Source organism: Procambarus clarkii, chromosome 42, assembly GCF_040958095.1.
Source record: "Procambarus clarkii isolate CNS0578487 chromosome 42, FALCON_Pclarkii_2.0, whole genome shotgun sequence".
Classification (NCBI taxonomy): Eukaryota; Metazoa; Arthropoda; class Malacostraca; order Decapoda; family Cambaridae; genus Procambarus; species Procambarus clarkii.
Window position 1 is genome coordinate 23068948 of NC_091191.1, and position 15829 is coordinate 23084776.

Below are 15829 nucleotides of genomic sequence, written 5' to 3' on the forward strand. Positions count from 1 at the left end.
CCTCTACCACCTGATTGCCTTCCCTCGGCATTAAAATGTTTTAAGACTTGATCGATTTTCCCAGTACCCGATTCTCCAGGAGCTAACTGCTCTTGCAAGCACATTAACTCTCTTTTACAACGTAGATTGGTCTTCCTCGGGCTCTAATAATCTTCCATATTCCCTGACTCATAATACACTGAAGCTCTGTCGTCTTCAGTATTTGATGTCTTACCTGCCTTTCCTATCATTTGTAAATCATTCCTACTATCTGGCTATCATCTCCAAGATCTGACATTACTCTTTATCAACTGACTCGTCTCTTCATCTCATTTTCATTTCCATCTCTCACTGACTTTCTAATCGTCAGACGGTCTTTGTACATCAATTTCTTATCTTTGCCAACATCAGTGAGATGTGAGCCAGTGTCTGGAAGGATGTCTCTCATTAGTTCTTCTGTCGCAGTAAGATTAACAGATTTAATGTTTAAAGATTTCCCCCATGCCATGACTTTCCCTCGAGTTCTGCACGATATATGTCATGTTTACATCAGAGCGCGCCAAGCTGATGGCTGCCGTATGTTGTGTGAGGGAGGCAGGATACCCTCACTGGATGAGGGTATCTACGGATACACTCACTGGGTGAGGGTATCTGCGGATACAGTCACTGGGTGAGGGTATCTGCCGGTACAGTCACTGGGTGAGGGTATCTGCGGATACAGTCACTGGGTGAGGGTATCTACGGATACACTCACCCAGTGAGTGAGGCTTCTGGTATCCGTGCATAAGGACTACCACAAGGTTGGGTAAGGCAACCCAACAGAATAGGTGAAGGGTCGTATGTAGTAGGTTAACCATGTGAAAGGCTGTGATGGAGACCTCAGACTTATTCTCAATCTCACAAGGTACAAACTATAAAAGTAAGAACTGAGCAGTTGTTAAGAAAATTAATAAAATACGACAAAGTGCACTTGAAAATCGAACTAATTTTTTGCCGAAAATTAAACGATTTTTGATACCAGTTGCAGCTGATAATATTTGCCATGGGATCTAGCTTGTAAGGACATCAGTCATTCGTATTCAGTTCATGGTGTTTAATGGGCGAAATGCGTGGCGTGGTGAGCGTGTGTGTCTCTCAGGTCCCAGAGTTATTGACCCACAGGCTACTTGTGGTGCGTGAAAGTGACTGACCAATAATTATTAGAGAAATAATCAACAATACTTATTTAGCATATCCATTACTTCACTCTGCTAGACGGCCAGACAGTTCACAATGACGACGCCCACTTTCTAGTCTTCCTGTATATATCTGTAAGAAACGTTTGGGCTGTAACTTTCCTCTCCGTATCAACTTTAATCCATAATTCCTTTTTAGTTTTTGCAATTTTAAAAGTTATCTTTTCCATTCGTTATTTACTTATAAATGTCCATCTATCGAATTAAATCCTTTATTTTCCAAATCATTTATTGTGGTGTATTATAGTGTGTTAATCTCCGGCAACAGCCGACACTCCCCCGCGGGGTGAACAACAACCTCCCCGCGCCGCCTCTTGAAGTTACCCGGGAGTGTTGTCGTCACCGAGCCTCAGGTGCCATCTTCCACCATCCAGCTCTACCTCATACTCCCTCGAGGGTCGACAGGTCTCCCTCTCCGTTAGCACACGGTAGCTGATACAATTTGCACTCTCTGGAGGCCTATACCTCTCCAGAACGGGTAATCGCTTGAGGGCACCTTCGCTCAGCAGGACCGTTAGTAGCGATTGACTCAGATCTCCCGCCTTCCTCTGCAGGGGCGCCTGACGTCATGCTATGTCACGTCAGGGGCGCGACACCATTGGTCAACCTGGCCAAGCCCCCGCCGCCGACCAATCACGCTACACCTGACGCTGTATCCCATTATGCACTTTTTTTTTTTTTTTTTTTTTTTTTTTTTTTTTTTTATTATTTTCTACCACAGACGTGGCCACACATTTACAATGCTAACCAACATATATACATTTTCTTCTGTCCTCCATGGACAGGGTTAGAGAAGTGTTAAACATACAGTTCAAGGGTTTATTGAACACTCAACCACAGAAGGTGATTCGGTGCTTTTAAAATGCTAAGCTAACCTACATACGTAAATACAAAGATACACAGATTTACGTACGCCCTACATAAAGTATTAGATGTGTCTTTTACATAGTGTCATTAATGTACATTCACAAAGGTGAAATGTAATTCTGATCAGCTTCCATATATGCTTTATACCCATACATATACATACACACACACATACACATACATATATACACACATACATGCATTCACATACATTTGTCTCATTTACCCTGACAGGGTGAGGTAGCTGATAAAGAAACTAGTGTGCAATTAAGCACTTAATCACTGAAGGTGATGAAGGTGCTATTACAAGCTCAGGTTATATAGTTACATCACATACATACATTGTATGATTGATACATTACATGGTCAATTTTGGATACAAGTCCAATATATCATCAAGTGTTCCAGTACTCATATAGTAACTACAGAGTTCAGCATACCTTAGCCCAGGAGGGCGAAAGTCAGTCAGTATGGGACATTCTACAATATAATGTTCAAGAGAGTGCATGTTTTCTCTTTCACAAAGTTGACACATTGTGTACTCGACATTTGGGTTTTGAGAAAGCTGCCAGATACGTCTATATCCCAGGCGTATTCTGGCCACTATAACATCACATTGCCGGGTTCTTGTTCTATTAGTCCCATATGTGAATGTCTCCTCACGATATCTATCATAATATTTAATGCTACAACTTTCAGGTCTTTGAGAATTTGTTAGGTCGGTGAGATTTTCATTAGATATTTGTTTAAGTATTCTCTTTGTCACTGCTAATGAAACACCCATATCAATTTCTACCACTGGTTTTCTGCAAGCTGACTTAGGAAGCATATCAACAGTGTCATGCCTTGAGATGCCAACATGTGATGGTATCCATAGGAATTTAATCTCAAATCTGTTTTCTTTGGCAGCTAAAACATTCATTCGAATATCACTGACTATTTTCTGGGTGTCACTACATGCACTGGGGGTTCACCCAGAGAGGGAAAAGCTCTCCTCTCTCGCCAGCTGTTCAGACATACTTGATGACATAGTCACCTCGTAGCCTCACCCCAATTAAACTTGAAATCGATATTTCTTTTACCTGCAGCACCTGGCTTACTTTGAGGTGTTATAAAATCAACTAAAACTTCTTCTGGTTATTTACAGAGAGGGAATTTCTGACTCTTATGTGCAGGAATAGAGGAATACAGGCCGTAACAGTGAGCCACTGGTACCAGGTGTGTGTGGGCCACTGGTACCAGGTGTGTGTGGGCCACTGGTACCAGGTGTGTGTGGGCCACTCGTACCAGGTGTGTGTGGGGCCACTGGTACCAGGTGTGTGTGGGCCACTGGTACCAGGTGTGTGTGGGCCACTGGTACCAGGTGTGTGTGGGGCCACTGGTACCAGGTGTGTGTGGGGCCACTGGTACCAGGTGTGTGTGGGCCACTGGTACCAGGTGTGTGTGGGCCACTGGTACCAGGTGTGTGTGGGGCCACTGGTACCAGGTGTGTGTGGGGCCACTGGTACCAGGTGTGTGTGGGCCCACTGGTACCAGGTGTGTGTGGGCCACTGGTACCAGGTGTGTGGGGGCCACTGGTACCAGGTGTGTGTGGGGCCACTGGTACCAGGTGTGTGTGGGGCCACTGGTACCAGGTGTGTGTGGGCCAACTGGTACCAGGTGTGTGTGGGCCACTGGTACCAGGTGTGTGTGGGGCCACTGGTACCAGGTGTGTCTGGGGCCACTGGTACCAGGTGTGTGTGGGCCAACTGGTACCAGGTGTGTGTGGGCCACTGGTACCAGGTGTGTGTGGGGCCACTGGTACCAGGTGTGTGTGGGGCCACTGGTACTAGGTGTGTGTGGGGCCACTGGTACCAGGTGTGTGTGGGCCAACTGGTACCAGGTGTGTGTGGGCCAACTGGTACCAGGTGTGTGTGGGCCACTGGTACCAGGTGTGTGTGGGCCACTGGTACCAGGTGTGTGTGGGGCCACTGGTACCAGGTGTGTGTGGGGCCACTGGTACTAGGTGTGTGTGGGGCCACTAGTACCAGGTGTGTGTGGGGCCACTGGTACCAGGTGTGTGTGGGGCCACTGGTACCAGGTGTGTGTGGGTCACTGGTACCAGGTGTGTGTGGGCCACTGGTACCAGGTGTGTGTGGGGCCACTGGTACCAGGTGTGTGTGGACCAACTGGTACCAGGTGCGTGTGGGGCCACTGGTACCAGGTGTGTGTGGGGCCACTGGTACCAGGTGTGTGTGGGGCCACTGGTACCAGGTGTGTGTGGGGCCACTGGTACCAGGTGTGTGTGGGGCCACTGGTACCAGGTGTGTGTGGGGCCACTGGTACCAGGTGTGTGTGGGCCACTGGTACCAGGTGTGTGTGGGGCCACTGGTACCAGGTGTGTGTGTGGGTCACTGGTACCAGGTGTGTGTGGTCACTGGTACCAGGTGTGTGTGGGCCACTGGTACCAGGTGTGTGTGGGGCCACTGGTACCAGGTGTGTGTGGGCCACTGGTACCAGGTGTGTGTGGGGCCACTGGTACCAGGTGTGTGTGGACCAACTGGTACCAGGTGTGTGTGGGGCCACTGGTACCAGGTGTGTGTGGGTCACTGGTGCCAGGTGTGTGTGGGGTCACTGGTACCAGGTGTGTGTGGGTCACTGGTGCCAGGTGTGTGTGGGGCCACTGGTACCAGGTGTGTTTGGGGCCACTGGTACCAGGTGTGTGTGGGGCCACTGGTACCAGGTGTGTGTGGGCCACTGGTACTAGGTGTGTGTGGGGCCACTGGTACCAGGTGTGTGTGGGGCCACTGGTACTAGGTGTGTGTGGACCACTGGTACCAGGTATGTATGGGGCCACTGGTACCAGGTGTGTGTGGGTCACTGGTACCAGGTGTGTGTGGGGTCACTGGTACCAGGTGTGTGTGGGGCCACTGGTACCAGGTGTGTGTGGGTCACTGGTACCAGGTGTGTGTGGGTCACTGGTACCAGGTGTGTGTGGGCCACTGGTACCAGGTGTGTGTGGGCCACTGGTACCAGGTGTGTGTGGGTCACTGGTACCAGGTGTGTGTGGGGCCACTGGTACCAGGTGTGTGTGGGTCACTGGTACCAGGTGTGTGTGGGTCACTGGTACCAGGTGTGTGTGGGCCACTGGTACCAGGTGTGTGTGGGCCACTGGTACCAGGTGTGTGTTAGACCACTGGTACCAGGTGTGTGTGGACCACTGGTACCAGGTATGTATGGGGTCACTGGTACCAGGTGTGTGTGGGGCCACTGGTACTAGTTGTGTGTGGGCCACTGGTACCAGGTGTGTGTGGGGCCACTGGTACCAGGTGTGTGTGGGCCACTAGTACCAGGTGTGAGTGGGGCCACTGGTACGAGGTGTGTGTGGGGCCACTGGTACTAGGTGTGTGTGGGGCCACTGGTACGAGGTGTGTGTGGGGCCACTGGTACTAGGTGTATGTGGGCCACTGGTACCAGGTATGTATGGGGCCAATGGTACCAGGTGTGTGTGGGGCCACTAGTACCAGGTGTGTGTGGGGCCACTGGTACGAGGTGTGTGTGGGGCCACTGGTACTAGGTGTGTGTGGGCCACTGGTACCAGGTATGTATGGGGCCAATGGTACCAGGTGTGTGTGGGGCCACTGGTACCAGGTGTGTGTGGGGCCACTGGTACCAGGTGTGTGTGGACCACTGGTACCAGGTGTGTGTGGGGCCACTGGTACCAGGTGTGTGTGGGGCCACTGGTACCAGGTGTGTGTGGGCCACTGGTACCAGGTGTGTGTGGGCCACTGGTACCAGGTGTGTGTGGGGCCACTGGTACCAGGTGTGTGTGGGCCACTGGTACCAGGTGTGAGTGGGCCACTGGTACCAGGTGTGTGTGGGCCACTGGTACCAGGTGTGTGTGGGCCACTGGTACCAGGTGTGTGTGGGCCACTGGTACCAGGTGTGTGTGGGGCCACTGGTACCAGGTGTGTGTGGGCCACTGGTACCAGGTGTGTGTGGGGCCACTGGTACCAGGTGTGTGTGGGCCACTGGTACCAGGTGTGAGTGGGCCACTGGTACCAGGTGTGTGTGGGGCCACTGGTACCAGGTGTGTGTGGGGCCACTGGTACCAGGTGTGTGTGGACCACTGGTACCAGGTGTGTGTGGGCCACTGGTACCAGGTGTGTGTGGGGCCACTGGTACCAGGTGTGTGTGGACCACTGGTACCAGGTGTGTGTGGGCCACTGGTACCAGGTGTGTGAGGGGCCACTGGTACCAGGTGTGTGTGGGCCACTGGTACCAGGTGTGTGTGGGCCACTGGTACCAGGTGTGTGTGGGGCCACTGGTACCAGGTGTGTGTGGGCCACTGGTACCAGGTGTGTGTGGGGCCACTGGTACCAGGTGTGTGCGGGCCACTGGTACCAGGTGTGAGTGGGCCACTGGTACCAGGTGTGTGTGGGGCCACTGGTACCAGGTGTGTGTGGACCACTGATACCAGGTGTGTGTGGGCCACTGGTACCAGGTGTGTGTGGGGCCACTGGTACCAGGTGTGTGTGGACCACTGGTACCAAGTGTGTGTGGGCCACTGGTACCAGGTGTGTGTGGGGCCACTGGTACCAGGTGTGTGTGGACCACTGGTACCAGGTGTGTGTGGGCCACTGGTACCAGGTGTGTGTGGACCACTGGTACCAGGTGTGTGTGGGCCACTGGTACCAGGTGTGTGTGGGGCCACTGGTACCAGGTGTGTGTGGACCACTGGTACCAGGTGTGTGTGGGGCCACTGGTACCAGGTGTGTGTGGGCCACTGGTACCAGGTGTGTGTGGGCCACTGGTACCAGGTGTGTGTGGACCACTGGTACCAGGTGTGTGTGGGGCCACTGGTACCAGGTGTGTGTGGACCACTGGTACCAGGTGTGTGTGGGGCCACTGGTACCAGGTGTGTGTGGGCCACTGGTACCAGGTGTGTGTGGGCCACTGGTACCAGGTGTGTGTGGGGCCACTGGTACCAGGTGTGTGTGGGCCACTGGTACCAGGTGTGTGTGGGGCCACTGGTACCAGGTGTGTGTGGGCCACTGGTACCAGGTGTGTGTGGGGCCACTGGTACCAGGTGTGTGTGGGGCCCCTGGTGGCGGCTGGGGAACCGATCAATCAGCGTAGCGATACTCAGCATATTTGCCGATCAAAAATAGCCTGAAGCGTAGCTATGTTTGCTGGAATTATTCTGGAGACCGCCGGCCCTTCCACTCCCATTTGTCTCTGTCCTGACCACCGCTATACCAACCACCATAACTCTCTCCGCCTTCACCACTCCCACCACAACAACCACCACTACCACCACTACCACAACAACCACCACTACCACAACACCCACCACTACCACAACACCCACCACTACCACAACACCCAGCACTACCACAACACCCAGCACTACCACAACACCCAGCACTACCACAACACCCACCACTACCACCACTACCACAACACCCAGCACTACCACAACACCCACCACTACCACAACACCCACCACTACCACAACACCCAGCACTACCACAACACCCAGCACTACCACAACACCCACCACTACCACAACACCCAGCACTACCACAACACCCACCACTACCACAACACCCAGCACTACCACAACACCCACCACTACCACCACTACCACAACACCCAGCACTACCCCAACACCCACCACTACCACAACACCCAGCACTACCACAACACCCAGCACTACCACAACACCCACCACTACCACAACACCCAGCACTACCACAACACCCACCACTACCACAACACCCAGCACTACCACAACACCCAGCACTACCACAACACCCACCACTACCACAACACCCAGCACTACCCCAACACCCACCACTACCACAACACCCACCACTACCACAACACCCAGCACTACCACAACACCCAGCACTACCACAACACCCAGCACTACCACAACACCCAGCACTACCCCAACACCCAGCACTACCCCAACACCCACCACTACCACAACACCCACCACTACCCCAACACCCAGCACTACCACAACACCCAGCACTACCACAACACCCAGCACTACCACAACACCCAGCACTACCACAACACCCACCACTACCACAACACCCAGCACTACCACAACACCCAGCACTACCACAACACCCACCACTACCACAACACCCAGCACTACCACAACACCCACCACTACCACAACACCCAGCACTACCACAACACCCAGCACTACCACAACACCCAGCACTACCACCACTACCACAACAACCACCACTACCACCACTACCACAACAACCACCACTACCACAACACCCAGCACTACCCCAACACCCACCACTACCACAACACCCAGCACTACCACAACACCCAGCACTACCACAACACCCACCACTACCACAACACCCAGCACTACCACAACACCCAGCACTACCACAACACCCAGCACTACCCCAACACCCACCACTACCACAACACCCAGCACTACCACAACACCCAGCACTACCCCAACACCCACCACTACCACAACACCCACCACTACCACAACACCCACCACTACCACAACACCCACCACTACCACCACTACCATAACACCCACCACTACCACAACACCCAGCACTACCCCAACACCCACCACTACCACAACACCCAGCACTACCACAACACCCAGCACTACCACAACACCCACCACTACCACAACACCCAGCACTACCACAACACCCAGCACTACCACAACACCCAGCACTACCCCAACACCCACCACTACCACAACACCCAGCACTACCCCAACACCCACCACTACCACAACACCCACCACTACCACAACACCCAGCACTACCACAACACCCAGCACTACCACAACACCCAGCACTACCACAACACCCACCACTACCACAACACCCAGCACTACCACAACACCCAGCACTACCACAACACCCACCACTACCACAACACCCAGCACTACCACAACACCCAGCACTACCACAACACCCAGCACTACCCCAACACCCACCACTACCACAACCCCCAGCACTACCACAACACCCAGCACTACCCCAACACCCACCACTACCACAACACCCAGCACTACCACAACACCCACCACTACCACAACACCCACCACTACCACAACACCCAGCACTACCACAACACCCAGCACTACCACAACACCCACCACTACCACAACACCCAGCACTACCACAACACCCACCACTACCACAACACCCACCACTACCACAACACCCAGCACTACCACAACACCCAGCACTACCACAACACCCAGCACTACCCCAACACCCACCACTACCACAACACCCAGCACTACCACAACACCCAGCACTACCCCAACACCCACCACTACCACAACACCCAGCACTACCACAACACCCACCACTACCACAACACCCACCACTACCACAACACCCAGCACTACCACAACACCCAGCACTACCCCAACACCCACCACTACCACCACTACCACAACACCCAGCACTACCCCAACACCCACCACTACCACCACTACCACAACACCCAGCACTACCCCAACACCCACCACTACCACAACACCCAGCACTACCACAACACCCACCACTACCCCAACACCCACCACTACCACAACACCCAGCACTACCACAACACCCACCACTACCACAACACCCACCACTACCACAACACCCAGCACTACCACAACACCCACCACTACCACAACACCCACCACTACCACAACACCCACCACTACCCCAACACCCACCACTACCACTACTTCCACCACTTCCAATACTACCAGTACTACCAGTACTACTAGTACCAGTACTGCTGACGCGATAGAGAGTACACGGTACAGTGAGAGTGGAGAGTGAGGGACCCCAGGGGGGGGGGGGTGATAGTGTTAGGGTAATGGGGGGAACTACTCGGTGACGTCACAGTGCTAAGATTCTTCCGCTGAGGGGCCCCTTGATGACGTCATGGCTGCTGAGGGCCCCTTGATGACGTCGTGGCTGCTGAGGGCCCCTTGATGACGTCGTGGCTGCTGAGGGCCCCTTGATGACGTCGTGGCTGCTGAGGGCCCCTTGATGACGTCATGGCTGCTGAGGGCCCCTTGATGACGTCGTGGCTGCTGAGGGCCCTTGATGACGTCGTGGCTGCTGAGGGCCCCTTGATGACGTCGTGGCTGCTGAGGGCCCTTGATGACGTCATGGCTGCTGAGGGCCCCTTGATGACGTCATGGCTGCTGAGGCCCCTTGATGACGTCGTGGCTGCTGAGGGCCCCTTGATGACGTCATGGCTGCTGAGGCCCCTTGATGACGTCATGGCTGCTGAGGTCCCTTGATGACGTCATGGCTGCTGAGGGCCCCTTGATGACGTCATGGCTGCTGAGGCCCCTTGATGACGTCATGGCTGCTGAGAGCCCCTTGATGACGTCATGGCTGCTGAGGCCCCTTGATGACGTCATGGCTGCTGAGGCCCCTTGATGACGTCATGGCTGCTGAGGCCCCTTGATGACGTCATGGCTGCTGAGGCCCCTTGATGACGTCATGGCTGCTGAGAGCCCCTTGATGACGTCATGGCTGCTGAGAGCCCTTGATGACGTCATGGCTGCTGAGGGCCCTTGATGACGTCATGGCTGCTGAGGCCCCTTGATGACGTCATGGCTGCTGAGAGCCCCTTGATGACGTCATGGCTGCTGAGAGCCCTTGATGACGTCATGGCTGCTGAGGGCCCTTGATGACGTCATGGCTGCTGAGGCCCCTTGATGACGTCATGGCTGCTGAGGGCCCTTGATGACGTCATGGATGCTGAGGCCCCTTGATGACGTCATGGCTGCTGAGGCCCCTTGATGACGTCATGGATGCTGAGGGCCCTTGATGACGTCATGGATGCTGAGAGCCCTTGATGACGTCATGGCTGCTGAGGCCCTTTGATGACGTCATGGCTGCTGAGGCCCCTTGATGACGTCATGGCTGCTGAGGCCCCTTGATGACGTCATGGCTGCTGAGGCCCCTTGATGACGTCATGGCTGCTGAGGCCCCTTGATGACGTCATGGATGCTGAGGGCCCCTTGATGACGTCATGGATGCTGAGGACCCTTGATGACGTCATGGATGCTGAGGGCCCTTGATGACGTCATGGCTGCTGAGAGCCCCTTGATGACGTCATGGCTGCTGAGGGCCCTTGATGACGTCATGGCTGCTGAGGCCCCTTGATGACGTCATGGCTGCTGAGAGCCCCTTGATGACGTCATGGCTGCTGAGGGCCCTTGATGACGTCATGGCTGCTGAGGGCCCTTGATGACGTCATGGATGCTGAGGGCCCTTGAAGACGTCATGGCTGCTGAGAGCCCCTTGATGACGTCATGGCTGCTGAGGGCCCTTGATGACGTCATGGCTGCTGAGGGCCCTTGATGACGTCATGGATGCTGAGGGCCCTTGATGACGTCATGGCTGCTGAGAGCCCCTTGATGACGTCATGGATGCTGAGGGCCCTTGATGACGTCATGGCTGCTGAGGGCCCTTGATGACGTCATGGCTGCTGAGGCCCCTTGATGACGTCATGGCTGCTGAGAGCCCCTTGATTACGTCATGGCTGCTGAGGCCCCTTGATGACGTCGTGGCTGCTGAGAGCCCCTTGATGACGTCATGGCTGCTGAGGGCCCTTGATGACGTCATGGCTGCTGAGGGCCCTTGATGACGTCATGGCTGCTGAGGGCCCTTGATGACGTCATGGCTGCTGAGGCCCCTTGATGACGTCATGGCAGCTGAGGGCCCTTGATGACGTCGTGGCTGCTGAGAGCCCTTGATGACGTCATGGATGCTGAGGCCCCTTGATGACGTCATGGCTGCTGAGGGCCCTTGATGACGTCGTGGCTGCTGAGAGCCCTTGATGACGTCATGGATGCTGAGGGCCCTTGATGACGTCATGGCTGCTGAGGGCCCTTGATGACGTCATGGCTGCTGAGGGCCCTTGATGACGTCATGGATGCTGAGGGCCCTTGATGACGTCACTGCCGCCGCGAGCTCTGGGTGACGTCACACTCACAATCATGACGCAGGTGGTGACTCACCAGACACCCTGACGCAGGCGGTGACGGGGTGCGTCGCTCCCTGACGCAGGTGGTGACTGTGGAGGTGGGTGGTGACTGTGGAGGTGGGTGGTGACTGTGGAGGTGGGTGGTGACTGTGGAGGTGGGTGATGACTGTGGAGGTGGGAGGTGACTGTGGAGGTGGGTGGTGACTGTGGAGGTGGGTGGTGACTGTGGAGGTGGGTGATGACTGTGGAGGTGGGTGGTGACTGTGGAGGTGGGTGGTGACTGTGGAGGTGGGTGGTGACTGTGGAGGTGGGTGGTGACTGTGGAGGTGGGTGGTGACTGTGGAGGTGGGTGGTGACTGTGGAGGTGGGTGATGACTGTGGAGGTGGGAGGTGACTGTGGAGGTGGGTGGTGACTGTGGAGGTGGGTGATGACTGTGGAGGTGGGTGGTGACTGTGGAGGTGGGTGATGACTGTGGAGGTGGGAGGTGACTGTGGAGGTGGGAGGTGACTGTGGAGGTGGGTGATGACTGTGGTGGTGGGTGGTGACTGTGGAGGTGGGTGGTGACTGTGGTGGTGGGAGGTGACTGTGGAGGGGGGTGGTGACTGTGGAGGTGGGTGATGACTGTGGTGGTGGGTGGTGACTGTGGTGGTGGGTGGTGACTGTGGAGGTGGGTGGTGACTGTGGTGGTGACTGTGGAGGTGGGAGGTGACTGTGGAGGTGGGTGATGACTGTGGAGGTGGGTGGTGACTGTGGAGGTGGGTGGTGACTGTGGAGGTGGGTGATGACTGTGGAGGTGGGAGGTGACTGTGGAGGTGGGAGGTGACTGTGGAGATGGGTGGTGACTGTGGAGGTGGGTGGTGACTGTGGTGGTGGGTGGTGACTGTGGAGGTGGGTGGTGACTGTGGAGGTGGGTGGTGACTGTGGTGGTGGGTGGTGACTGTGGAGGTGGGTGGTGACTGTGGAGGTGGGAGGTGACTGTGGAGGTGGGTGGTGACTGTGGAGGTGGGTGGTGACTGTGGAGGTGGGTGGTGACTGTGGAGGTGGGTGGTGACTGTGGAGGTGGGTGGTGACTGTGGAGGTGGGTGGTGACTGTGGTGGTGGGAGGTGGGAGGTGACTGTGGTGGTGGGTGGTGACTGTGGAGGCGGGTGGTGACTGTGGAGGTGGGTGGTGACTGTGGAGGTGGGTGGTGACTGTGGTGGTGGGTGGTGACTGTGGAGGTGGGTGGTGACTGTGGAGGTGGGTGGTGACTGTGGAGGTGGGTGGTGACTGTGGTGGTGGGAGGTGACTGTGGAGGTGGGTGGTGACTGTGGAGGTGGGTGGTGACTGTGGTGGTGGGAGGTGACTGTGGAGGTGGGAGGTGACTGTGGAGGTGGGAGGTGACTGTGGTGGTGGGTGGTGACTGTGGAGGTGGGAGGTGACTGTGGAGGTGGGTGGTGACTGTGGAGGTGGGTGGTGACTGTGGAGGTGGGTGGTGACTGTGGAGGTGGGTGGTGACTGTGAAGGTGGGTGGTGACTGTGGTGGTGGGTGGTGACTGTGGTGGTGGGTGGTGACTGTGGAGGTGGGAGGTGACTGTGGAGGTGGGTGGTGACTGTGGAGGTGGGTGGTGACTGTGGAGGTGGGTGGTGACTGTGGTGGTGGGTGGTGACTGTGGAGGTGGGTGGTGACTGTGGAGGTGACTGTGGAGGTGGGTGGTGACTGTGGTGGTGGGTGGTGACTGTGGAGGTGGGTGGTAACTGTGGAGGTGACTGTGGAGGTGGGTGGTGACTGTGGAGGTGGGAGGTGACTGTGGTGGTGACTGTGGAGGTGGGAGGTGACTGTGGAGGTGGGTGATGACTGTGGAGGTGGGTGGTGATTGTGGTGGTGGGTGGTGACTGTAGAGGTGGGTGGTGACTGTGGAGGTGGGTGATGACTGTGGAGGTGGGAGGTGACTGTGGAGGTGGGTGGTGACTGTGGTGGTGGGTGGTGACTGTGGAGGTGGGTGATGACTGTGGAGGTGGGAGGTGACTGTGGAGGTGGGTGGTGACTGTGGAGGTGGGTGGTGACTGTGGTGGTGGGTGGTGACTGTGGAGGTGGGTGGTGACTGTGGAGGTGGGTGGTGACTGTGGTGGTGGGTGGTGACTGTGGAGGTGGGTGATGACTGTGGAGGTGGGTGGTGACTGTGGAGGTGGGTGGTGACTGTGGAGGTGGGTGATGACTGTGGAGGTGGGAGGTGACTGTGGAGGTGGGTGGTGATTGTGGTGGTGGGTGGTGACTGTGGAGGTGGGTGGTGACTGTGGAGGTGGGAGGTGACTGTGGAGGTGGGTGGTGATTGTGGTGGTGGGTGGTGACTGTGGAGGTGGGTGGTGACTGTGGAGGTGGGTGATGACTGTGGTGGTGGGTGGTGACTGTGGTGGTGGGTGGTGACTGTGGAGGTGGGTGGTGACTGTGGTGGTGACTGTGGAGGTGGGAGGTGACTGTGGAGGTGGGTGATGACTGTGGAGGTGGGAGGTGACTGTGGAGGTGGGTGGTGACTGTGGAGGTGGGTGATGACTGTGGAGGTGGGAGGTGACTGTGGAGGTGGGAGGTGACTGTGGAGATGGGTGGTGACTGTGGAGGTGGGTGGTAACTGTGGTGGTGGGTGGTGACTGTGGAGGTGGGTGGTGACTGTGGAGGTGGGTGGTGACTGTGGTGGTGGGTGGTGACTGTGGAGGTGGGTGGTGACTGTGGTGGTGGGAGGTGACTGTGGAGGTGGGAGGTGACTGTGGTGGTGGGTGGTGACTGTGGAGGTGGGTGGTGACTGTGGAGGTGGGTGATGACTGTGGAGGTGGGAGGTGACTGTGGAGGTGGGAGGTGACTGTGGAGATGGGTGGTGACTGTGGAGGTGGGTGGTGACTGTGGTGGTGGGTGGTGACTGTGGAGGTGGGTGGTGACTGTGGAGGTGGGTGGTGACTGTGGTGGTGGGTGGTGACTGTGGAGGTGGGTGGTGACTGTGGAGGTGGGAGGTGACTGTGGAGGTGGGTGGTGACTGTGGAGGTGGGTGGTGACTGTGGAGGTGGGTGGTGACTGTGAAGGTGGGTGGTGACTGTGGAGGTGGGTGGTGACTGTGGAGGTGGGTGGTGACTGTGGAGGTGGGTGATGACTGTGGAGGTGGGAGGTGACTGTGGAGGTGGGAGGTGACTGTGGAGATGGGTGGTGACTGTGGAGGTGGGTGGTGACTGTGGTGGTGGGTGGTGACTGTGGAGGTGGGTGGTGACTGTGGAGGTGGGTGGTGACTGTGGTGGTGGGTGGTGACTGTGGAGGTGGGTGGTGACTGTGGAGGTGGGAGGTGACTGTGGAGGTGGGTGGTGACTGTGGAGGTGGGTGGTGACTGTGGAGGTGGGTGGTGACTGTGAAGGTGGGTGGTGACTGTGGAGGTGGGTGGTGACTGTGGAGGTGGGTGGTGACTGTGGTGGTGGGAGGTGGGAGGTGACTGTGGTGGTGGGTGGTGACTGTGGAGGCGGGTGGTGACTGTGGAGGTGGGTGGTGACTGTGGAGGTGGGTGGTGACTGTGGTGGTGGGTGGTGACTGTGGAGGTGGGTGGTGACTGTGGAGGTGGGTGGTGACTGTGGAGGTGGGTGGTGACTGTGGTGGTGGGAGGTGACTGTGGAGGTGGGTGGTGACTGTGGAGGTGGGTGGTGACTGTGGTGGTGGGAGGTGACTGTGGAGGTGGGAGGTGACTGTGGAGGTGGGAGGTGACTGTGGTGGTGGGTGGTGACTGTGGAGGTGGGAGGTGA

The 15829-nt window shown here is 56.5% G+C and overlaps 1 protein-coding gene across 2 annotated transcripts in view; it reads left to right on the plus strand.

Moving 5' to 3' along the window:
* The window catches only part of LOC123770245 (acetylcholinesterase), a 488614-nt gene that overhangs the window by 91023 nt on the left and 381762 nt on the right, over positions 1-15829 (plus strand). The gene's annotated exons all lie outside the window — the stretch shown is intronic.